Consider the following 8,316-nt stretch of genomic DNA (forward strand, 5'->3'; position numbering starts at 1 on the left):
CCAACTGAAACCATTATTTCCCTACTTTCCCCTTCAATACATTCTACACACTGCCAAAGTATAAACATTTAAAGACCTTTAAAATTCATGCAATTGCATTAAAATCCTTAAATGGCTTTCGTATTATTTAGTATAATAATCCTTACCATGGTTAAGCTAATACTCAACAATCTCTATGCTTCTCTTGCACATAAGCTCAAACTATCACAGTTTCTTTAATAAATCAAGATTACTTTCCTCCTCACTCATTTTAATGCCTTACCACAGTCCATTTCTTCTGTTTGGAACCTCCCATTTATGTTCACTTAGCTATTCAAATTCATTCTATCACATCCTTTTAAAAGTTAATGAGATTCATATAGTCAATGGATCTTGACAAAGGACTAGACAACACAGTGAAAGAAAAGGACAGTATTTTCAACAAATGATAATGTAAAACTGGACACCACATGCAAAAATACTGAGTCCAGACACAGACTTCACATCCTTCACAAATATAAACTCAGATCACAGTTCTAAATATAAAATGCAGAATTATAAAACCTCTGCAAGATAATGTAGGAGAAAATGCAGGTGAACTTGGGTATGGCTATGATTTTGATCCAACACCAGGGCACAATCCATGAAAGAAATAACTGATACACTGGACTCCATTAAAATTTTCTGTTCTGCAAACAGCAATGTCAAGAGAATAAGAAGACAAAGCACAGAGTTGGAGAAAATATTTACAAAAGAACCATCTAATAAAGAACTGTTATCCAGAATCTATATAGGGAGCGGAGGGACGGCCGTCGGAGCCGCCGAGGCCAAGTGCTGCCTGGCTGGGCCTACAAAGGGGATGTCAGGCCTCCAAAAGGAGCGCAGTGGAAGCGAGGGCCTCCCTGAGCCGCTGCTGTGACGGCCAGTGAGCGAGCCGCGGAGGATGTCCACCACCAGGACGGTCGCGCCCGCGGGGATCCCGGGGAACCCGCGGGAGGTCTCCAACCCCGCCAAGCCTGGCCGCAAGACCAAGCAGCTGCAGTACGCGCAGAACGTGGTGGTAAAGACGCCCTGGAATCACCAGCTCGCCTGGCCCTTCTACCAGCCCGTGGATGCAATCAAGCTAAACCTGCCCGATTACCATAAAATCATAAACACCCGATGGCTATGGGGACTATTCAGAAGAGACTAGAAAATAATTATTACTGGAGCGCCAGCGAATGCGTGCAGGACTTCCACACCATGTTTACAAATTGTTACATTTACAACAAGCCCACAGATGACACAGTGCTAACGGCCCAAGCCTTAGAGAAAATTTTTCTGCAGAGAGTGGCCCAGGTGCCCCAGGACGAAGTTGAATTATTACCCCCTGCTCCGAAGGGCAAAGGCCGGAACGCGGCGCAGGAACCCGGAGTGCAGGTGGGCAGCAAGTGGTGGCCGTGTCCTCTGTCTCCCCAGCAACCCCCTTCCAGAGCGTCCCCCCACTGTCTCCAGACGCCTGTCATTGCTGCCCCCCCTCTGCCAACCATTACCGCAAACATCACGTCGGTCCCTGCGCCCCCGCCGCCGCCCCACCCCCTCCCTCGACGCCCATCATCCATCCCTGTGGTCCCTCCCACAGCGCCTGTCGTCAAGGAAAAGGGTGCAAAGCGGAAAGCAGCCACCACGACGCCCACTCCATCCGCGAGCCGGAGCGAATCGCCGCCGCCATCGTCAGACCCCAAGCAGGCCGAGGTGGGGGCTCGGCGAGAGAGTGGGGGCCGCCCCATCGCACCGCCCTGGAAGGGTCTAGAGGACGGCGAGGTGCCTCAGCATGCGGGCCGGAAGGGCGAGCTGCCGAGCACTCGCGGCACTGTGACAGCGTCCTCGAGGAAAGGCCGTGCAAGAAGCGTGCGGCCTGCGCCTGGCCCTTCTCCAGCCGGTGGACGCCGAGGCCCTGGAGCTGCACGACTACCACGACGTCACCGAGCACCCGATGGACCTCAGCACTGTCAAGAAGACGGACAGTCGCGAGTGCCCAGACGCGCAGGGCTTCGCTGCTGACACCCGGTTCATGTTCTCCAGCTGTTACCAGTACAACCCCCAGGCCACAAGGTGGTGGCCGTGGCCAGGAAGCTGCGGCCGTGTTTGAGGTGCGGTTTGCTAAGATGCCGGCTGAGCCGGGGGAGGCGCCGGCCCTGCCTGCGCCCGCAGCCCCCGTGCTGAGCAGGGGCGCCGAGAGCAGCCGCAGCAGCGAGGAGAGCTCGGAGGAGGAGGAGGAGGAGGAGGAGGAGGAGGAGGAGGAGGAGGAGGAGGAGGAGGAGCGGGCCCGGCTGGCGGAGCTGCAGGAGCAGCTGAAGGCTGTGCACGAGCAGCTCGCCGCCCTGTCGCGGGCCCGGGAACAAGCCAGAGAGGAAGAAGGAGCCGAAGGGAAAGGAGGAGAAGGAGGAGGACGCGGACGAAGACGAGGACACGGAGAGGCACAAGGCCAAGTCTGAGGACGAGAAGGCCAAGGGGGCCCCGCCGCCAAGCAGGCCCAACCGAAGAGGGCTCCCGCCGAGAAGGCCGGCAGCGCGGCCAGGCCAGCAGGCAGCCGAAGCAGGGCGGCAAGCAGGCATCGGCCTCGACGACCCGGAGAGGAGGAGCAAGGCCTGCCCGTGAGCTAGGCCGAGGGCGCCAGCTCAGCCTAGACCGCCCGGCTGCCCGGGGACACGGGGCTGCGGGGTCCACTTCATCCAGTCCCGGAGCCCTCGCTCAGGGACCCAGGCCTGAGCAGAGAGAGATTGACTTTGAGCCTCTGAAACCCACCACTGTGCGGGAGCTAGAGAGATGCGTCAAGTGTTGTTGACAGGAAAAGCCAAGGGAGCCTTTCTCCACGAGCGGGAAGAAGCAGGCGGCCAAGTCCAAGGAGGAGTTAGCTCAGGAAAGGAAGGAGTCGGAGACGCGCGGCAGGACGTCCGTGGGCAGCTGAACAACAACGAGAAGCCTGCCAAGGAGGAGAAAGCGGGCTCTGCGCCCTCGGGAGGGCCGCCCGGCTCAGCAGCAGCAGCTCCTCGGTCCGGGAGCAGCAGTTCGGCGGATCCAGCTCCACTGCAGCGACTCAGACTGAGCGCTGGACTCGCACATCAGGACAAAACCAGCGAAGTCGCACCCGCCGGAACTCTGCAGTGTCCCTTGCTCTGGTTGATCTGCTGCTCTGGTTCCGCGCCTGCAGGTTTTCTTTAAAACTCAGTGTTACGGAATCCAGGGATCCCGGGTGGCGCAGCGGTTTGGCGCCTGCCTCTGGCCCAGGGCGCGATCCTGGAGCCCCGGGATCGAGTCCCACGTCGGGCTCCCGGTGCATGGAGCCTGCTTCTCCCTCTGCCTGTGTCTCTGCCTCTCTCTCTCTCTCTCTCTGTGACTATCATAAATAAATAAAAATTAAAAAAGATAAATAAACTCAGTGTTATGGAATCTTCCAGTTTTGGCTTTAATAGGTCTAAGATCTTTCTCGTGTGTATGTGAGGCTTTATGAGAAGGTGTGAACCCGCATAAAGCCTTCCCTTCCTTACTGAGTTGAGTTGCTTGGAGACGGCAACTTCAAACGCTGACCTGATGACCGTAGAAAACCATGTCAGATGTGATCTGAAGTTTCTTGCAAAGCCCCTTTCTTATGCCCAAGCTGGTCTGTAGCTCCAGAAAGCATTGTTTGAAAGGAAGTTTCTCTGAGATGGTACTGCACCGAAGGCTGTCAGCTTTGCAAACAGGCGATGTCTCTGTCCCCCCAGCTCAGCCCCGCGGCTGGGGTCACCTCTTGCTGCAGGGTGGGGGGACTGTGGAGGTGCTGCGGGCTCCAGTCCGGGCTTCTGCAGGGGTGGGGAGAGGCGGGTGGGCACCGAGGGAGGGGCCTCGGGAGCTCCTGGGAGGGAACACGGGGGCGCGTGTGCCACGCGCAGCTTTCCATACACTGAAACTTTTACCTCAACTGAAAAAAAAAAGATTAAAAAAAAACAAAACAAAACTAAAGGAGACTTTTTTGTAAGGTTCAGCAATTTTCTACGAAAATCTAATGTAAATTTCACTATCTACATGGTAAAGTTCTGCAAGGCAAGGAGACATGGGCTGCTAAGGAAACTTGGTGTTGACTAGGGGAGGATCATTGTCTCTTCTTATACTTTTCATACACACTGCTAGTATGAAAATAGAAACAAAATGGACCAGAGCGATACTTACGGGAGAAAAGAAAAAGACTTGAGAAGTTCTGACATACAAGCAAAAACAAAAACAAAAAATGCCCCTTATAGTTCTGACTTATAACTTTTAGAGTGAAGAACAATGATCTTGCAGAAAAATAAAATCCAAAGGAGCTCAAAGAAAAGGCACAGGAAAAAAAACTACTCTCTCCATAGACATCCTTGATAATGTAACTTATTGAAATTTAATCTTGAATAATCATAGAAAAATACTTTCTTATTAAATATGGATCTTATTCTCAATAGAATTTTCAAATAAGAAAAATCTTTTATTTTTTGTCTTGACTCCATAGTATATACTTTATGTTTTATTATTTATTTCTACTGACCTGAATTTCTCTAATCCAGCAACATAATTATCTACAGCAAAGATTCTTCAAAATACCATGGGTTATTTACCAGATTTTACTTGTCTACAAAAAATATATATTTTCCCCCAGTCAGTGATCAGTGACTCCATAAATGGGAAGGAATGGACTTTTTCTCCATTTCTTGGTTTTATGTCACAGTAACGATGAAACTTTTACCTCAACAACTTCTCATTCCAGTCTTTTACAATCACTTCTGTCGAGGGACTGTGTTTGTTCACTGCCAAACAGTGTCTAAATTATAACTTGAGGACAATATGAAGATGACAATGAAAATCCAGTTTACTAAGAAGAAAACAACTAGATACCCTTCTTTCTACAAGGACTTATTTATGAATATGCACTTAATAAAAAATAAGATGCTCGATAATTAACAAATTTAGGTTTATTCTGCAGTTAGGTTTATAGAAAAGAGCATAAACTGGAAAATAGTCGCTTCATTCCCCATCTTCTATTTTAGGAAGACTTTAAATCTATAATGAAGTTTAAAAATGCCAAATCTCACACACACAAAAAAACACTTTCTTGAAACATTTTTTTCACAATATATGCAGAAAAAGCACAGCCCTAAATAGAAGACCAAGACGCGCATGCACACACACACACACACACACACACACACACACACATCCACATGCTCAATATATTCACAGCAAAAAAACATAAGGGATGGGCAATTCAAGCTTTCTCCCAAAGCATACATGGGATGAAAGAAATTCCTAAATCTCAATGCAGAATAGAACAATTACTACCAGAGGGTAATGAATTAATGAAAACATGAATACAGTTACTACTGGAACTGGCTTCCGAAGCACCAACACACAAACTCATTCAAGACTCTCTTTTAGATCTCAGCTACAGAAATGCCAACCAACATTCCTATATTTAGCAGATATAGTAGTTTGAGGAAAAGCTACAATTAGTATTTTAAGTTTGAAAATGAACATCAGGGATCCCTGGGTGGCGCAGCGGTTTGGCGCCTGCCTTTGGCCCAGGGCGCGGTCCTGGAGACCCGGGATCGAATCCCACGTCGGGCTCCTGGTGCATGGAGCCTGCTTCTCCATCTGCCTGTGTCTCTGCCTCTCTCTCTCTGACTATCATAAATAAATAAAAAAATTTAAAAAAAAGAAAATGAACATCATAAAAATAATAAATCACTCCTTTTTCCTATATTGTTCCACCTGTCTTTGCTTAGCCTTTACTGAATCCAAATGCTAAGTATTGACTTATGTGGTTTTCCTGTGAACAGATAAAGTAGAAAATGAGAAATAGTTTAGATCTCAAAAAAAAAAAGCACATGACTCAAAAGTTTGCAGGCAGAAATAAATTACAGTGATCAAAAATATTGTTTGGGAATATTAAAATATCTTTACTGTGTACAGAGTTGTTTATGAAAACTTTGGCTTTCTCATCTACATTATACCATGGAGAATAGAACAAAATAATGTAAAAATGTCCTGTTTACACAACGTAGACTTGAGAAAATGCACCACTGGTGCTATTTGATGTATGAAATCTTCATTTTCCAGTATATGGGTTATTTTCTGGGACTAAATCAAGCTCAGTGTATTTTAGTCTGAGAAAGCTAATATGTTTTCACAAAAATAGAAACTTCTGAAGAGTATCTTCATGACCATGAGAGGATTAAAAGCAAATTTCAAAATGCACTTTAAGCACAGACAAACTAGAACATTTCTATTTTGTTGCTTTGACTGTTTTTTTAACACAGTGACCCTTAAGGGAAAAAAATGGGTGGGGGGCAAGGTGGCAGGAAGATAGGCTTCATAAAATACACTTAGGTTGAATTAAAGTAGTTGTAGTTTAGTATTTTAAATAAGGAAACATTCAATTAAATAATCAAGATTCTCAATAATCTGCAAATTGCTATAACCTCTAGTTTTGAAATCCCCAATTTTTGAAAAAAATTCTTTTTTCGTGCCAAAATTGTGTTAAAACATATGTTTGGTATTCTCTTTCCTAAAAAGTTTGGAGATATTTTAGAAGCACCCAAAACCTAAATCCATGGCAAATTTAATAACTCTTTGGAGGTAAGTAATAGTCTCATCTAAAAGAAAGAGAAATCGAGTTGGGTTACAGATGCTTACAAAAATGAGAAAATTAGGATAAATTTCATTAAAAATATTAAATATCTGAAATTCTAGATTGCCAGTATTCCTTTTAAGGAGGATTTATGTTTATGAATAGAAATCCTCAGGGTGGTATTGTGTTTTTCTCCTCATAGGAAACGCCTGTTTTGTCAAGCAATTAAGGTTCTCTGTGGAGAAACTGATATGTCAGTCAGTCCACCACCAGACTCTCAGCCTAAAATCCATGGGCTTCTCTCCCTTTGCTGCAAAACAAAGACCCCTACTCTTATTCTCCTGAACTCTTTGTCTTTTCCTCAACTCAAGTGTCAGAATTTTTAACACATAGATTCATAAAAATGGGGTAAAAAAACCAATTTCTATAAATAAAACAGATCCACAGTATAACATTAACTCTGCCAAAAAATCAGACAAAGAAATAAAAATAAATACTCTAGAAATTTGGAGCTCATTTGCTAATTTTCTAACTCAATTCACTATGATCGTGGGTCCATAGCCAAATCATGGTCTCCTATCCTCTTTTCAACTATCTTATTAAATGTAATGTGATTAAATAAATAATTACTAAAGGGAAAGGATATTCTTTTTATTTAAAAAAAAGAACATGAAGAATCACATCACCAAGATGGCAACATAGGATATTCCTGACTTCACTCCCCTCCCAAAACAAATGAACAACTATTCAAGAGCAAGACAACATTGAAAGAACCCTAGAACATGATGGTGAGGTACTCCCCACACCTCAGAGGCCAAGACAAACTGCATAGGAAGAGAAGGGGCCACATGCTGGCTGCACTTCTCCCCCCAAATCCAGGCCATTTCAGCACCAACCTGAGGTCTCAACTGAGCCTCCAATTCTTCCAGTGGGAAAAGAGAGCACAGGGGGGAATAGCCAGCCCCCCAACTCAGCACTGTGGCTGCTTTGTTTGAACCCCTACTCTGATCTCATGCCTACACAGGGATTGCTGGAAAACTATAAGGTTCAAACACTGGGATTCTAACTGTGACAAAGAATAGGAGAGAGGCTTGCAACAACTAGCATACGACCTTGGCCGACCAAGTCCATACTTGCAGTGTCCAAGTAATAATACCAACCAGCGGCTTTCCTCATTATCAGAACCAAGATGGATATATACTCTGACCAGGGAATTAGCAGAATATAGATCTTATTTATTCTGATCAAATGAATACTGTTGACCATAGAGCCAAGTTTGCCTAAGCCCAGGCAGGGAACTGAATCACAGCTCCCTTCCTCGACTGTGGAGAGTATCTTCTAGTCCAATTTGACAAGAAGGGCTGGAGAAAACTCCTGAAAGCTTTGTGACCCAATAGCAGTCAAGCTGAGAAGCTGGTAGAATTGAAGTTGCACAGCGGCCCTGTTTGGTCAGGGAACTTGGGGAATGGATCAGCCTGAGTTGAAACAACAAACAAAGAACAATAGCAGCTTTAACTGCTTCTCCCACTGCACCCAGACAGGGAATCTAATTCATAACCCTGCTCATTGTTGAATGCCATCAGTCTATCCAACCAGAGAATCTAACCAAAGCACAAGGAAAGCTCTGTAGCCCATCCAACAGCCCTACCTACAGTGGCATTTGAACAAAGAGCATAGCCTGTGGCTTCCCCAGTCTGCAGAGCAAAACCAGTGGCCTC

The 8,316-nt window shown here is 46.1% G+C and overlaps 1 pseudogene; it reads left to right on the plus strand.

Moving 5' to 3' along the window:
• Positions 1–814: 814 nt before the first annotated feature.
• On the plus strand, positions 815–3,837 carry LOC112663855 (bromodomain-containing protein 3-like; annotated as a pseudogene).
• The last annotated feature ends 4,479 nt before the right edge of the window (positions 3,838–8,316 follow it).

This window comes from Canis lupus, chromosome 2 (assembly GCF_003254725.2).
Source record: "Canis lupus dingo isolate Sandy chromosome 2, ASM325472v2, whole genome shotgun sequence".
NCBI lineage: Eukaryota > Metazoa > Chordata > Mammalia > Carnivora > Canidae > Canis > Canis lupus.